We start from the raw sequence: 17,458 nt of genomic DNA on the forward strand, positions 1-17,458 counted from the left end.
ATTAAAAACTATATCGATAGTTATAGTCTAAATTGACTTTTATAAATATTATTATTACTATTATTACTATTGTTATTATTATTACTACTACTACTACGCTATTATCATTAATATTGTTATTACAATTTTATAAATTTGTTTAGTTACATTAAGTAAAGTTCCTTAGCTATATATATACACATAACCATTCATTGTAATAATTGGCCATTTATAAATCATTTATCATCACCAGCGAATCATACACAAAAGGAAAAGAAGATTAGGAAACGTGGCTTAGTGCATATATATGTATGTGTATAAACATGACACATACTTGCTTTCATTAATTGACCATACCACCTAATAAAATTTATACCACAAACTCCCATTAATCATAACATTCATCTTTTTTATTCATTAATACTTGTCACGGAAAAGAAAAAGAAAGAAAGACCGAGAGAGAATGTAAGCTTCCATAGAACCGTAACTCCACCGAATTTCTATCTTTGATTTTTTGAGATTTGCAATTCCAGTCAAAAATCTAATCCGGTAAAAGTATTTGTATTCTTCTCTTCTACACGTTGGCGTTATTTTTGTTCGGTAAAAGTTGACGGTGACGTAGCTCCTCTTTCCCTTCAGTTCCGCTAACTGGAGTTCTAGGAGACACAGACGATTCTTGACGTTTTTCCCTTCAGTTCCGCTAACTGAATTTGATGAATATGTATTTGATTTCTTGATTGAAAAGAGGTTGAAAATGGTTCAGTTGGGACCCGAAAAAGGGTGGCTAATCCCGAGTTTTAGGGAAAGTGCTGCCAAAATTTTATAAAAATCTGAGGTTTTATTTGAAAAGTTATTTTAAAAGATTTCGTTTTGGAAAATTAAATTATTTGAGATTTATTTAGTTGAGAAAAGGTGTATTCTATTTTTAAACTAGATTTATTAAGATAAACGTAATGTTTTAAATCCAATTTTGTAAGGAGAGATTTTGTTCTAAGTGTTGTTTTGAGTTTGTTTTTTTAAGAAAAGGAATCTCTGCCACAGGAGAGCAGAAAACAAAGATTAAAGGAATATATTAATTAATGAAGCGTCTGCCACAGGAGAGCAGATGTGACATTGTTTGGGCCTTAGTGCCAAATATAAAGTGGAGACGCCCACACACTGAGAACTGTTTTCCAGATGTACGCTTATTGATTTGGAAAGTCACACTGATGCGGCCTAGCCGTACGACTTATAAGCACACTGATGCATCTGGAAAACCATATCTGGGACTTGTGCCCGGGTAATGTCGGGAGCGGGTAGGCAACCGACACATGAGCTCATGGCCTGCGTTAGGGATAGACATGCATCATGTTGTTTGCACATTTGCATTTGATTGCTCTTACTTGTACATTGAATTGAATATCTTGCTTGCACTATTTGTTTGTGAGTGTATTAAAGTGATTACGAGTTGACATTTGACTGAGGATTAACTATGTGGTTGAGAGACAGAAAATGTGACTAGTTTTATATTTAAAATTTGTTTTGAGTTTAGAAATTTAAAGAAAAGTAATTATTTATCTAAAGTAGAAATAAAAGTATTTCCAAAGGGTTAACAAAATAGGTTTACTAAGTAAGTTAATTATTTCCATTAAATTCATTACTTTTACGGCATTCCCATTCCCTACTAAGAACGTGTGGTTTGTTCTCACCCCAAAATCTTCCACCCTTTCAGTGACACAGGTTCAAAGATTCAGTTAGAAGATGCAGACGACTAGTAGATTTACTTATGATTCCTGTTATTTTTATAGAGTTCTCTCGCCCTTGTTGCTTTATGTTTTATTTTATCCAAAGGGATATGTATTGTATTTGAATTTTATATTAAATTCATTTGTATAGCATTTATTATTATTAATAATTGTGTGATTTGAATTACTACCAATAATTTTCTGCTATTTTCTTATAAAGTGAAACACGATATCGACCTAAAGACTCAATATTAAATAGTAAATAAGGAGAACAGGTTAGTAACTCCTTATTTTTGGTACGATTATGACGTGCTAAAGGTTAGGGTGTTACATGTGTTAAGAGGTCCAAGTTAAAAATGACAAAGACATAAGACAAGAATGGGGTTGAATCATATTAGGATAATTTTCGTTGAAGCAAGTAAACTATAAATTCTATCAAGTCTTTGAACTTGTATGCAATGGAATATGTTAGCATATATAGTTCAAGAAATTCTTTTAGCTAATTGATTTAATTTGAAACAACTTGTAATATTAAAGAATAATCATGATGTGTTTTAAAAAAAAATTTAACCAAGACAGTTTGTTGAGTTTGAAAAAATATTTTATTATTTATTGTGATAACAAATATTTAGTTAATTTATTGAGAATTAATTTTAATCTCTGATTTGATTGAATGTGCTATAAAATTTTAGGATTATTAATGATATTAACACTGAGTTTGTTATGTTTAGAAAGAATCAACTATCAACAATAAGACACAAAAAGAATATATAAAGATTTGTTACTGTCAAATAGAAAAAGAAAGTATCATGATAATAATGAAAAATAATTTGCTACAGCGGCTGGTAAAGCTAGGATTTCGCTACTAGAAGAAGAATTAGTTTTCAAAAAAACTAAGGGAGAAAATTCAAAAATCAACCACTACACATTGAGTGATATTCTTTTTTATTTTGATCTCAATATAGATATATTAAGTTTTTGTTTGAGTCTTCCTTATATACAAAAAAGGCTTATGATGAAATGAGATATTATTTGAAAAAGTTTACGAGTGAAAAGTCTTCAACTAGAAAGAAAGGTCAATTCATTTTCAGATTAAGTTTGTGTCTGTTTTGGCGTTATTATTTGATTTCGCAATTTGCTCTAATCTTAGCGTTTGATTACAAGAAATTTAATGGATACTGTCAGGTTTATCGATGAATTTATGTTAGTAATTTATTTAATGTTGGAATAAATTTAATGGTATAAATCTCATTGGTAATTGTTTATTGACAATTTTTTTATCTGCCGCTAATTACCGTAAAAAAATCCTATCAATAATTTTTTTTCATCGGGTTTATTCTTAGGAGAATCCAATGATAATATATTATTTACCAATAATTAAATTAATAATTATCGGAAGATTTAACCCACGATAAATCCGCCAGAAAATTTAAATTTTAAATTTTTTTTTCAAAATGTTAGATATTTTATAAAATCAATAATTTGTGTACCTCGAGCCATTGCCAATAAATTCTTTGATTTAATTTGAAACTTCCAATTCTTGAATCATAAAGCCAGATGGAATCAAAATGTGTTTGTTTTTGTTATATAATTAGAATTGAGGACCCAAACTTTATAAAGTTTATGAACAGTCATGTTCTTTCCATCAAAGAATAGACCAACTGCCATTATAATTAATTAATAATTACAACACCACCCAAACTAATTTCTATACTAACAAATTGTACCACAATTAGAATAAAAATGTTAACATTTTTTCACTTGGTCCAACCTTTGTTATGTATAGTCTGTAATTACATACTATGCTTAAACAACTAAGACATATTACACGAATCATAGCGGTAGGTTCTCATTAATTGAGTATTACCTTTTATGTATTACAATGTAACATCTCTTAATTGAATAAACTCTTTATGTGATATTTCTGTAGGAATAAGCCCAATGCTTATTCTAGGTCCTTTACTGAATTTTATTTATCATTCTCAATCATGTATGCGCATATATACTAACCAAATGAGAAACAAACAATAATAAGAATTTCATATCCAAATATGTCATATAATATAACATAAGTCATATAAGTGACGTTACAGAACATAAACCCATACTAGTAACATGATCCTTAAACAATTCTGGTAGTATATCTTTTGTCAAAGGATTAACTATCATCTGTTTAGTACTAATATGCTCTATCTGTACCTCATTAAATCTAACCGGTCTTTAATGGCTAAGTACTTAATATCGATGTGCTTACTTCAACTACTACTTCTATTATTCTTAGCCATTAAAATACAGCAGCTAAATTGTCACAATATATTCTCAATGGCCTAGAGATACAATCCATATCTTAAACCCAGAGATAAAATTCTTTAACGAAACACCTTGTGATGTAGCTTCAAAACAAGCAATAAACTCGACTTCCATGATAGAAGTGGCTACAAGTGATTGTTTTGCACTCTTCCAAGATATTGCTCCATCAGCAAGCATAAAGATGTATCCTGACGTTGACTTCCTAGAATCAACACATTCCACCAAGTCTGAATCTGAGTATCCAAATGATTTTGGGACTGTGAATTTTGGGATGGGGTAGAGTGAGTGTGGAACTTTCAATGGAGAAGAGATCTATATCAATGGGAATTAGAGTTACTGAACCAACTACATGGTGTTTTACAAGAGGCCAAATTGACAAGAGGAAGAAAAGTTACAATTGTATGAAAATTTGATAAAAATGGATTGTTTACTACTAACTCATTTGTACAGGTATTGCAGGAAGAAAGGTTACCAGAAGATATATCGTGGATGAAATTGTGATCATCAATAATGGCTCTTTGATATTTGCATCTGTTAACTCAGCACTTCCTTTCTACAACTTCGTTCAACTAACCAGCAAGTGTACTGGGTCGTCCAAGTAATACCTTACGTGAGTAAGGGTCGATCCCACAGAGATTGTTGGTATGAAGCAAGCTATGGTCATCTTGTAAATTCCAGTCAGGCGGATTCAAATGTGATTGGATTAGATAATTAAAAGATAAATAAAATAAACAGGAAATAAAGATAAAGTTACTCATGTAATCCAATGGTGGGAATTTCAGATAGGTGCATGGAGGTGCTGTGTTCCTTTCGAATCTCTACTTTTTTATTACATTCATCCAATCCTTCTTACTCCTTTCCATGGCAAGCTGTATGTAGGGCATCACCGTTGTCAATGGCTACATCCCATCCTCTCAGTGAAAAAGGTCCAAATGCTCTGTCACAGCACGGCTAATCATCTGTCAGTTCTCAATCAGGTTGGAATAGAATCCAGTGATTCTTTTGTGTCTATCACTAACGCCCAGCCTTTAGGAGTTTGAAGCTCGTCACAATCATTCAATCCCAGAATCCTACTCGGAATACCACAGACAAGGTTAGACTTTTCGGATTCCCATGAATGCTGCCATCAATTCTAGCTTATACTACGAAGATTCTGATCAAGGAATCCAAGAGATATGCACCCGGTCTAAGGTAGAACGGAAGTGGTTGTCAGTCACGCGCGTTCATAGGTGAGAATGATGATGAGTGTCATGGATCATCACATTCATCAAGTTGAAGTGCAACGAATATCTTAGAATAGAAATAAATCGAATTGGATAGAAAATAATAGTAATTGTATTAAAACTTGAGGTACAGCAGAGCTCCACACCCTGAATCTATGGTGTGTAGAAACTCCACCGTTGAAAATACATAAGTGATGAAGGTTCAGGCATGGCTGAGAGGCCAGCCCCCAAAACGTGATCACAGGATCAAAATACAATCCAGGATATATAATAAACTAGTAAAAAGTTCTATTTATACTAAATTAGCTACTAGGGTTTACAGAGGTAAGTAATTGATGCATAAATTCACTTCCGGGGCCCACTTGGTGTATGTTTGGGCTGAGCTTGAATGTTACACGAGCTGAGGCTTATCTTGGAGTTGAACGCCAAGTTGTAACGTGTTTTGGGCGTTCAACTCTGGTTCGTGACGTGTTTCTGGTGTTTGACTCCAGACAACAGCATGAAATTGGCGTTGAGCGCCAGTTTACGTCATCAAATCTCGAACAAAGTATGAACTATTATAAATTGCTGGAAAGCTCTAGATGTCTACTTTCCAACGCCGTTGAGATCGCGCCATTTGGAGTTCTGTAGCTCTAGAAAATCCATTTCGAGTGCAGGGAGGTCAGATTCCAACAGCATCAGCAGTCCTTTGTCAGCCTCCTTATCAGAGTTTTTGCTCAAGTCTCTCAATTTCAGCCAGAAAATGCCTGAAATCACAGAAAAATACACAAACTCATAGTAAAGTCCAGAAATGTGAATTTAGCATAAAAACTAATGAAAACATCCCTAAAAGTAACTAGATCATACTAAAAACTACCTAAAAACAATGCCAAAAAGCGTATAAATTATCCGCTCATCAATATATCAAGCTATAGTTTCACTAAAGCTATTTGGAAGGGACTGATTCCACTTTGAGTTGAAGTTTTTACTTGTTTTGTATTAATTGGTAGAGTGAATATTAAAGATAGGCTGAGTAGGTTTAGTGTAATCAAATGTAGTGACAATTTGCATGTGCTATGTGGTAAGAACGTAGCGAGTGTATATCATTTGTTTGTTGCTTGAGTTTTTGTGGCAATTGTGGTGTGCTTGGGCTTGTGATGATGGCCGTTCATGGACTATCCCAAGTATGATAAAGGAATATTTTGAAAGTTGGACATGAATAACAATAAGAAAGAATCATAGGAAGAAGTGGTTGATAGGTTTTTTTGCTATTGTTTGGAATATCTGGTGGAAAAGAAATCAAAGGACCTTTCAGAGTAAGGCGTCCGAAGTTGCTGATGTTGTTCAACATTCGTTTAAAAGCTACAAAGAGTGGAATTGTGCTTATTCTTTTAGTTGTTGATGGCAATACCAGAAATGACAAAAGAATAGAATTTATAAACAGATTTTTATTCTTGTTTCTTTACTCCACTTTGTTGTGTTGAGTTTTGTGTTTCAAAAAAAAAAGTTAGCCATTATCAATAATTGAATGCCTGTGTCTACAGATAGAATACAACAAATTAGTAGTTCATAGAACAAGATTATAAGTCTTAATTTAAAGGGGATATAATGAATTTATTCTCTAACTTAGCTCATAGATAGCATCATATAAGATTTCTTTTTCAATGAAAACTTGTCTATAAGTTTAGCAGTATTAACCATAAATAAAAGCTTAAAAAAATATATCTACAAAGATTAGACTCTTACAAGAGTTGAGTAAATAAAAAATTACTTGTTTAAAAAATGAATGCTACCCTAATAATTCAGTACTAGAGGCACAAAGACGAGAAATAAGAAACACAAGAAAATGACAAACAATGTAAATACTAAACCTTACTAGCTTGCTATATTGCTATGGCTATGGCAATTAGAAAAATAATCATTTTGATTTTAGGAATTTCAACATATAAAAAAGAAGTAATATTAATTAGAATAAATATGTAATTAATCACATTGGTACATATCGAGTACATTATTATATCCGTGCCTTTAAATTATACTTTTTTTTTAATAAAGGAGCTCAACACAATAAAGTGGAGCGGCAAAGTCTCAAATAGAGACACAACCATCAAAAACAAAGAAAAAGCCTAAGAACAATCCCTAGTATTATCTCCAGCATTGTCATCAACAACAAAAGGGATCCAAGTTATTTTATTCTCTGTAACTGATCAAGGATCTATGAAACACCTCTTTTACTTTGGATTCCTTGTTATTAAAGATCCGCCCATTTCTTTCTAGCCACACATTCCAAATAACTGCAAAGAAACATATGAGCCATTTGTTACACTCCTCTTTTCTATTAGCAACACCTGTCCAACTCTCAAAATGTTCTTTCAGTGAACCCAGAATAAATCACAGCCTCCCAAAATCAGGTAGCCAATCACACCACACTTGAACTTTGCTGCCGACACTGTTAACCTGTCTTGACCTTTCCTCTCTTCAATCTGTATGACCTCAATAAAGTCTCCCATATAGCATATCGGATCTTGACATAACCCAGTTACAAAGCTCAGTTCCTCCCACGCAACCAGTTTCTCCATCCTAGTATGAGCACCATATACTAAACAGAATGCACAGTTGAACTCATTTATTAAAAACACTCCTTCAACAATTAACCATCTTTTTCCTTTGTAATAATTATTCATCTTAAATTGCACGTCATCCCACATTAACAACAAAACCCCAGATGTGCCTTCCGACCCTACAAACACCCACCCGACAACATCACTCCCCCAAATACGTAATACATGAAACTTACTCAGAACTTGCATCTTAGTTTCAACAAACCCTAACATGTTCACTTTTTCTTTCTTTTTTAGTTCTTTCACCATACTCAATTTTTCAACACCCCATAACCCCCTAATATTCCAATATCTAAAAATTATTTTAAATCTGTTTTACACACCTTTTTGAGATTTTTGGGTCTGCAACGTCGCGCCTTCTCTTTCTGCTTTGCTAATCTCCTCTTTGAGCTAATACCTCATTCTGTTCTTGAAGGATTGCCATGATGTCATCTTCATCGTTATACTGCACGGCTCCTGATTCAACAGCTAGCTCCCATGTCCTCTTATTCTCCAGCATCTGCTCCTCCCGTTCCATATCCTTTCCGTTACTATTTTTTGGATTACCGACACTGATGTCCTCAGCACACCCAGCCCTGACACTGCCTCTATCAACCCCACACCTTCAAGTTTAAACCATCCCAAAGCGTGTCATATCTATATTTAATCAGGCTCTCTTGCGAATCAACAGCAAATTCTCGAGGCAGTAAACAACACCTTTCTGCTTCTTGGTCAGGCTCGCCGTCCATGGCGGCACGCTGCCCCGCCAACGGTTGTAGATCGCGGGTAGCTTCCAGCGCTGTAGGTTCGATGGCACCCTTTCCTCCACTACCCCTCGCTCTTCGCGGGGTATGAGTGCAACCACACTTCGTGGACCTGTAGCGCCGTCCAACGGAGAGGTCTCCCCTTCAACTTGAGGTGGCATCGCGATGCACGGCCCAGGGAATGGAGCGTCTTCAACCCTGTAAGCCCCTTCCCGACCCAGATTCACCAGCCCATCTCCTCTAGCAGCTTCAGCTTGAGTAATAGCATGAGTTGGGCTACCAGCTAAAAGAATGGAGCCCAAGCTCACTCTTTTGGCACAACTTTCACAAAAAACCATTTTGGGACTCCTAAGATGCTTGCTTTGGGCTTTTTTTTTCTTCCAAGTGTCATTTTTCTTTAGTCCATTATTTATATAATCACAACTAATTGTATTTTCTGATTCAGCATCATTAATAATCAAATTATATATCCCGTAAAATCTTCACTTGCCTCTAAATTAGAATCATCCATTTCCCTTGCTGCACGAATATGAATTGAATTGCAATTAATCCATTCATTCAAAATATTTTTTGGAATTACAACTCTACCCTTGTCCATTTCTTTCTCCTTTGGCACCGCCATCACCGTTTCAGCCACCAGATCTCTGCTTTTCACTGGCATCATGGCGCTCGAACTGCGGGCAACCATCTCACATGCTTTTGGGTGACGAGGATCACCTAACTTTTCAATCTTGCATTCTCCTCCATAACTCTCACGACCAACCTCTTTAACCAGGACATCGAAACCGCTAGTGCCAACTGTGACGTGAATCCACTCGTTGATGACGTCCATGATGCAAGTATCAATTTGCACCCGTCCCACACTGAATGAGGGGCAAGATTCTGTGGCTTTATCACACCCAATCACTTCTCCCCATTGGCTTCCTATTATCTTAAACGTCTCCGTTGACCAAGTATGTAGTGGAACACTAAAACATTCTATTCAAATCCTTCGAGTTTTACTATGCTCCTCCTCATCCCATCTCCATACGCTACGAAATAATTGCAGCATGTTGTTCATTTAAATTATACTTTATACTTGCAGTTCATTCTCTATACAAAAAAAATTATATACTATACATATAATGTTAATTAGTGACTGTGCATTCATATTATTTTATTATAAAAATTTTATTGAAGTTCAATATCTATTCTAAGTAGCAAAAATCACAGCATATTATCTTTAATAAAGTAAATCAACATCTTGTTTAAAAATTGTAACAACCAAAGTAAGATCAGTTCGCAAGACATCGCTATTAAAAACTGAAGTGGCGAGTAAAGCATAAACGAACCTGTGGTGAGATGAGTAAAATGGATGCATACGCCAAAGAGATAAAGAGAGGCGATAAAACACAACAGAAGAAGAGGAAAATAAGAAACAAACCGGATCTCTCTTGTCTGATCTCACTTGACCAAGACGAGCAACATCAAGTCAACGACAGAGGAAACCGGTGTATGGATCAATGGCAAGAAGCAGCATATTTCTACTCATTTACGACTGAGGATAAGGAGTGTGTAATGGTGTGAGAAGAAAAGTAGTAAGTAGATGAGTGCAGAGAGGGGTATAGATGGAGTGTGGTGGTTATGAAGTAAAGGGAGGTGGTAAGAAAGAATGGAGTTGGATTTTTTATTTTAATAAATAAAATAAATGTGATAATTACCAAAATATACAATTTAAAAATTATTTACCGATTTAAATTTTCCTCTCTTATCTCGTTTATACTGTAAATGAGATGACTTTTCATGTATCTCATTTACAGTGTAAACGAGATAAGACACATCATCCTGCCACGAGATAAGGTCGGTTGACGCCTATAAGTATATGTCGTTCACAACGTCATTCTGAACCCTAGTTTGACCTTGTCAACCACTTTTTCCTCTCTATTATCCTTTTCTCACCCTAATTTTGAGTGATACTGCAAAGGCGCACCAGGTGGGAAACAACGGAGATATCAACAGGCTGAACGAGACGTTACATTTCGCCGGGGTGGCCGACTTTGAGGTTAGTTTTGTTCTGTTTGTTTAATCTAAGTATGTGGCCATGGTTAAGGTAGTCCCGAAGAACCAGAACGTAGTTAGTAGGTTTAGTAGTAGGTCACTAGGAGAAATTTAGAACTCTATTTGCTTGTGCAAGGTTGTTACGACATAATTATTAACTTGGAACTCTGTTTTTTTTGTGCTAGGTTGTTAGTATTTATAACGTTGTAGTTAGGGTTTGTTTAGTATGCACTGTGTAATTTAGAAATATGTGTAAGTTAGAAACATGAAAATATGTTATTAAGTAGGAGTAGATGTAGGTAACAAAGAAATATTTATTTAACTTTAATGTTTTGTATATCATGTTAGCTCGTTCTAATTGCAAATCTAAAAGAAATTGTAAGAAATAAATAAACCAAAAATATAAAATTATTTTTTTATAAGGCTGAATTTTTTTATTCTTGAGAGACCTCGTCTTCTACTACCCCGGCGAGTGAGTCATACCCTCTCTCCACCCGACGCTATTGTCCGTATCTGGTTGAGGCTGGATTCGGTGATACGGTGCCAGGAATTCCACTTTTGACAATTCCCCTCAGTCACACATGCTCGTCCCCTTGAAGTCGGAAAAGTCGAAACCGGAAAACTCCGTTATCGATGGGTGCCAGCAACCTATACCCAACCCTTCCGATTTCCCTCACTTCTGTACCACCGATTTTGCTCAATATCAAACTTTTCAACTCCGACAATGTATTCACACACTGAGTGTACAACAATATCGGATTCTCACACTCAAATGTCACTCCATTGTCGCCATTTCTCATATGACAATTGGGATAAACACACACAATTATATATACACTGTTATTGGCCATTGTTGCTTTATATTCGTGAGAAAAAATGAGATAGAGAAAGAATATAAAATGTGTGTGGAGAATACCAAGGGTTATACATCCTTTTATAGTGGCTGCTATTTGTCTTCTTGTATCTCGTTTACAGTGTAAACGAGATATACACGTCTCAGTCATATGTATCTTATTTCATTTACACTGTAAACAAGATACATGAAATGTCATCTCGTTTACAGTACAAACGAGATAAGAGCAGAAAATTTAAATCGGTAATTAATTTTTAAATTATTTATTTCGTTAGTTATTATATTTATTTTATTTATTAAAATAAAAATTTTGAATGGAGTTAGAAAGAAAATTGCTCTGTTGACCTAACTTTTTTCCTAAAAAACAAAGATAAAAATCACAATAATAATAAAATAAAAAGAGATGAAAAGTATAGATTTTAGTTATGTGCGTAAATTTACCACGAACAACAATTTTGGTGACTAATTCAACCACATAACTTAATTTAGTGGCTAATTTCGAACATGGTAAATTAAATTTATTATTATTGTTAATACGTAGATAAAATACTGTGGCAAATTTCTTTTTTCTAGTAAGTTTATTTGAAATTTAGTGAAAAATTAACATATTTTTTAAAATAATATTATTTACATTAAAAAAAAAGCTCGATTCACTTGAAATATTCGTTGGGCATAATAGCTATAAAAAAAAAAGTCAAAAAAGTTAAATCATATTATGAAAAAAGATCAAACATAACAAGGTGAAGAAATTGGTGGTTTCCATGTGATTTTTCACCAACCTTGGTGAAACTTTAAAAAATGGACAGATGTTTCTTCCTTACAATTTTAACGGTCCGTGCTAGCACTATAATATTTTGGATTTATGGTTACGATTTTTTTGGTCACGATAAAAAATTATGACTATAGACCCTCTATAATTACGATTTTTTAGAATAACAAAAAAAAAGTTATGGTCACAATTTTTTTTTGAAGTGTGACCATAGAGTACCTATGGTCACAGTTTTTTAAAAAGAGTGGCCTAAAAGGGTTTATGATCACGGTTTTGAGAAGTGATCTAAAGAGATCTATAGTCACAGTTTTTTACAGTGACAAAAAATGTCTATGGTTACGGTGTTTTAAAAAAAATGACCTAAAAAAATCTATGGTCACGATTTTAGGGGGTGACCTAAAAAAATCTATGGTCACGATTTTGAGAAATAGTCTAAAAAAGTCTATAATCATGATTTTAGAAGTGAACTAAAAGAATGACCTAAAAGGTCTAAGACCTTTTTTTTTTGTAGTATAGGTTAAGTCATGAAATAAAAATATCTATTTTTTATTTTTAAAGCTTTTTGAACTTTTAAAATAATCCCAAAAAATTATTATTATTAGAAAACTTCAACTCCTGATTCTTAAAAGGCTGAAATAAAGAATATTAACTCCATACGACACAATCTTTAATTGAATATGCTTCATCGTCGATAATAGCTCAAGTGAAAGGTTTTATTATTAATACTTAGTTGAATATCTTTGATAATTTATTATTAAAAAAATATTAAGAGCATCAGAATTTATTATTTTTTGTCATTATTTAGCAATCAATTTAGTTCTTTTAATTTAATTTTTTTAATATAATAATTTAACAACATATTTTATCTCATACTTTTAATCATTAGATATTAATAATTAAGTGATGGTCAAAAACAATAAATTTTAATGGCCTCTAGCATTTCCCTCATTATTTTTACTTTATAAAACTATTTTCAATGAATCTAAATATCAGTAATATTAGAGAAAAAAAAACGAATTTATCTTATTTAACATTTATTAATTATTGTGTTTGGCAAATTTTTTTTGTTATCAAACATTTTTGTCTAACAATATACCAACCCAAATACCTAAAATTAAACAGACCTGCTACACATACAAGCCTTTTTGGCTTACAAGTCCTACAAGTTGGCCTAAGCCCAACAAAAACGACGCGCACCACACTCCTCACACTCGAATGTAAAAACCACGCGCCTTAATCAACTGTTTCGTTTTTCCAAAGCGCGCTAATAATGAAAGACTCTTCCTCTTCTTCCTCAATTAATACCCACTTCCTCGAGATTCAAGTCACATTCGAAACAAAAGAAAACTTTGAAGAAACCATCTAACTTCTCGCAAAAAGTAGAACAAATCAAGAAGAAAACATTCAAATCTCCATCAAAAATACCAAAAAGAACGAACAAACATTATACAAGGTACTGTTTCATTTTTCTTTTAGGTTTTTCACATTTTTGTTTCTGATTTGAAAATCGAAGCACTATATCATCGTATTTCTCTCTCTGTTTCACTATTCTTGGTGTAGATCTCATATTACTTTTCTGATGAAACTCTTCAAGTCGTTTACGCTATTTTACTTACTTCTAGTGAAATGATTTTTGAGTGTATACATATAAACTCTGTTTTGTGAATGTTTGGATATTTTTTAAGTATGTTTATATACATATAAACTCTGTATAGCACATTTTTGGGTGTATATATTAGTATTGAATGTAACTAGTGCTTCTAGTGGCATTTTGAATTTAAATATCATTCTGAACTCGTTTAATTTATGATTTTACTTATTTGGTTGAGTTGAATATGATTTTGAACTCATTTAGTTTCGTTTAATTGAAAAAACAAAATGTTTATAGGATTGAATTTGGGTGTATGTGGCAGATATTTAGGTGCAGGTGACTGGTTTTTGGGTGTATATCTCTGGTATTTGGATGTATTTTTATCTATTGACAGTAATTCTTTTTCTTTGCAGTAAAAATGACAACCAAAAATCAAGGAGAAAAAAATACAATGTAAACGAATATATATATATATATATATATATATATATATATATATATATATATAGGTTATTTAAATGGCTCTAATTTTGCTTTTTTTTACAGAAAACAAAGGACCTAAAGTGTGCCACCAGACTACTGAGCGAAAAATTTGAAAAGATGAGCGAGCCGAAGAAAGCGATCATTTGTGAATTAGGTTTTGGTGGACTCATGCACATTCCGCCAATGAATGTGTCCCACAAACTATTAAAGGAGTTGGCTAACTCCTTTAAATTGGCAAAAACACATTGAAAACAAGCTATGGTTTCTTTAAGGTTAAACCCAAAACAATAGAGGCTGCCATTGTCATCAATGCATTAGGTAACTGATTACAGAAAATCTCTATAGTTCTATTATCTATAATATATTTTTCGTAATATCTTATTCTGATCTCATGTAATCAAGTAATAAATTTAGGTGCATATGAGTGATATTTGGGTCTATATAAGTGATATTTGGGTGCATATGAGTGATATTTGGGTGTATATGAGTGATATTTGGGTGCATATCAAGTAATAAATTATTTTTTTTGTAGGAGATCTATTTCCTGATAAAGTGAGTTATAAGAATCTTTCTAAAGAGAACAAACTCAGTTTTAAAAGATTTTAGGGCAACACTCTGAAGAAGCTGACCGATGAGATGATGAGTATCGGTGTTGAAAATGAACAAGATCACCTGATGTTTAAGAGGATTTTCATCTTCTATATTCAGATGGCGTTCTTGTTTCCAAGTACAATAACCAAAGTATCTCCCGTGCATATTGCTCTAATTTTTGAGATGGAGAAAATAACGGAGGGCAACTGGGGAGCCCATGTGCTAAATTTCATCATTAAAGGCATAACAAATTACCGTTTGAAAAAAAAAATCAATCGACGGATGCCTCTATGCCATGATGATAATCTATTTTCATCTCGCAAAAAACAAGGACTAGAAAGGAGAAAAAAAACCTGGACTGCCATGCGTTAGCAACTGGAATAGAGAGTAGCTGGTTGCAAGAATTAGAGCAGAAATAGATGGCCATATGGTAAGCAAACAGAATATCTTCTCTAATTTGTGTGTATTTTATTTATGTAGATTCTATAAACTAACATTTCTACTATTTCAGGGTATCGTCAAGATGGTGGAAACAAAAAAGAAATTGAAAGAAATGAAAGAAAAAGAAAAGAAAGAAAAAAAGAAACCAAGTTCTTCGTCTCAGAGTGATTCATCAGAGAGTGATGTTGAGATTTCCTTTGAGTCTGAGTCGAAAGAAGACTCAGAGGAACCTAGAAGGAAACAACCCAAAAGAGCGGCCAAAAAGTAAGTAATATTTTTGGGTTCATTTTGTCAGTTTTATGGTGTTTTTCCCGAATAATTGTTTGCTTTCTAGAATGGAATCCAGAAAGAGGAAGCAGATTTTAGAGGATTCCAATTTAGAAAGCAAAACTGAATCCACTGATGCGTAAGATTCTGAAATTATCTTCACTTTCTTTCCTATTTCAATCAAAATTTAATATATTAACAGATGATTTCTCATTTAATTTCGGGAGTGAAGAATCCTTGCCAATTAAAAAACAAAAATCAAACAAAAAAATTCACACTACCACCAAAAAGTATACACTACCTTCGAGAGTATCTCATCATCAATATTGTTGTATTTGTCTGATTCATAATTTTTTGATTTTTAGGATGCAATCCAAAAAAAGAAAGCACATAATCGAGGATTCATCTTCAGAAGAAGAAAATCATTCCTATGATGGGTAAAATACTTTCTAAACCTACCTTACACTCTATAATCAAAACTATATTTTGTTAACATGTACTTTTGAATGTACTGTCAAAACTGAAATTGGAACTGAAACAATAAAAGGATTTTTAAGATAACATCAGCAAGGGTATGTTGAATTTGGGTGTATATTACCTTTTTTACTGTGTTTTGGTTGCTGATTATTATTCTTCCTTTAATTGATAGAATTTTGATATCCTAATTTAACTAAATAGTATTATTTACTAAATGATAGTTATTCTATACTTAGAATGCCGGAGGTAAGCTTAGCAACCGAGACTAATCCTTTGTTTCAAGGACAAACGGATCAAAGCAGTGTAAACAAACCTTCGGATTCTATGTAATTTCTTTTTCTTATACTATTTTCTAAATTATTGTTTTCCATATTCTTCTAATTCTGTATATATTTTTTTTTAGAACAAAGAGCCCTTTAATGTTTTATTCAAGAAAAAAAAAGGCAGGAAAAAGAAAACCAAAATTTGCAACTACGTAAGTTCTCAAAGAAAAGAGCCTTTCCGGGTGTATTTAGTTATTATTTGGGTGCATTGTTATCTTATTTGGCTGTATTTCAGGTTCAGTCGGGAAGAAGAATCGTTGAGTGACCCAGTTCAACAACAGATCATCATTTTTTGACCGTCTTCTCAACCCCTTAATATGTAAGTTTTATAACTAAATTTCAACCTTCTAATATCTATTTTAAAAGGGCTTTCTTAATATTTTACTTTTGTCTTTCTTAGAGTTCCAATTCAACTATGCCTGCTTTCATCTCAGACAACATCAGCAACCCCTGTACCACCATTTGAACCATCCCCCTAACAGAGAGGTGAGCAAAAATATTCGGGTGCATTTTGTTATTGTTTGGGTATATTGTTATCTTATTTGGGTATATATCTTGAAAATTGAGCTGTAATTAATTTTTTTTATAATTAAATTCATTTTCTCTAACCCCACAGCAGTCTAAAACCCCAAAAAATTGATGAAAGCACACCAACCATGCCACCAACTCCACCTAAAATGTAAGTTGATCACAATAGAAATTGATTTTTGATATCATTCAATTATTCTTATTCTTATAGTACGATATATGTCAACACGCAGTGATCCAGCCCCTGAATCCACTGCTGCTGCACTATTGATGATGGCCCGGACAACGTCCTATATACCTAAAGAATTACCGTTGCCATCATTCAGCCTTGGATTGACTGATTCAGGCCAAGAAGAAACACATACCCAAGAGGGGGGTGGGGCAACCAGAAGCTCAAGTGAAAAAAAGTTCAGAAACCACAATACTAATAGAAGAATTAAATGTGCTGGTGGAAAAGATTGCAAAGAGTGGAGAAAAGACAAAACCAGATTTTTCTGAAGGTAAAAGTCAGCCAACTGA

The sequence above is a fragment of the Arachis stenosperma genome, chromosome 9 (genome assembly GCF_014773155.1).
Source record: "Arachis stenosperma cultivar V10309 chromosome 9, arast.V10309.gnm1.PFL2, whole genome shotgun sequence".
NCBI classification, from domain to species: domain Eukaryota; kingdom Viridiplantae; phylum Streptophyta; class Magnoliopsida; order Fabales; family Fabaceae; genus Arachis; species Arachis stenosperma.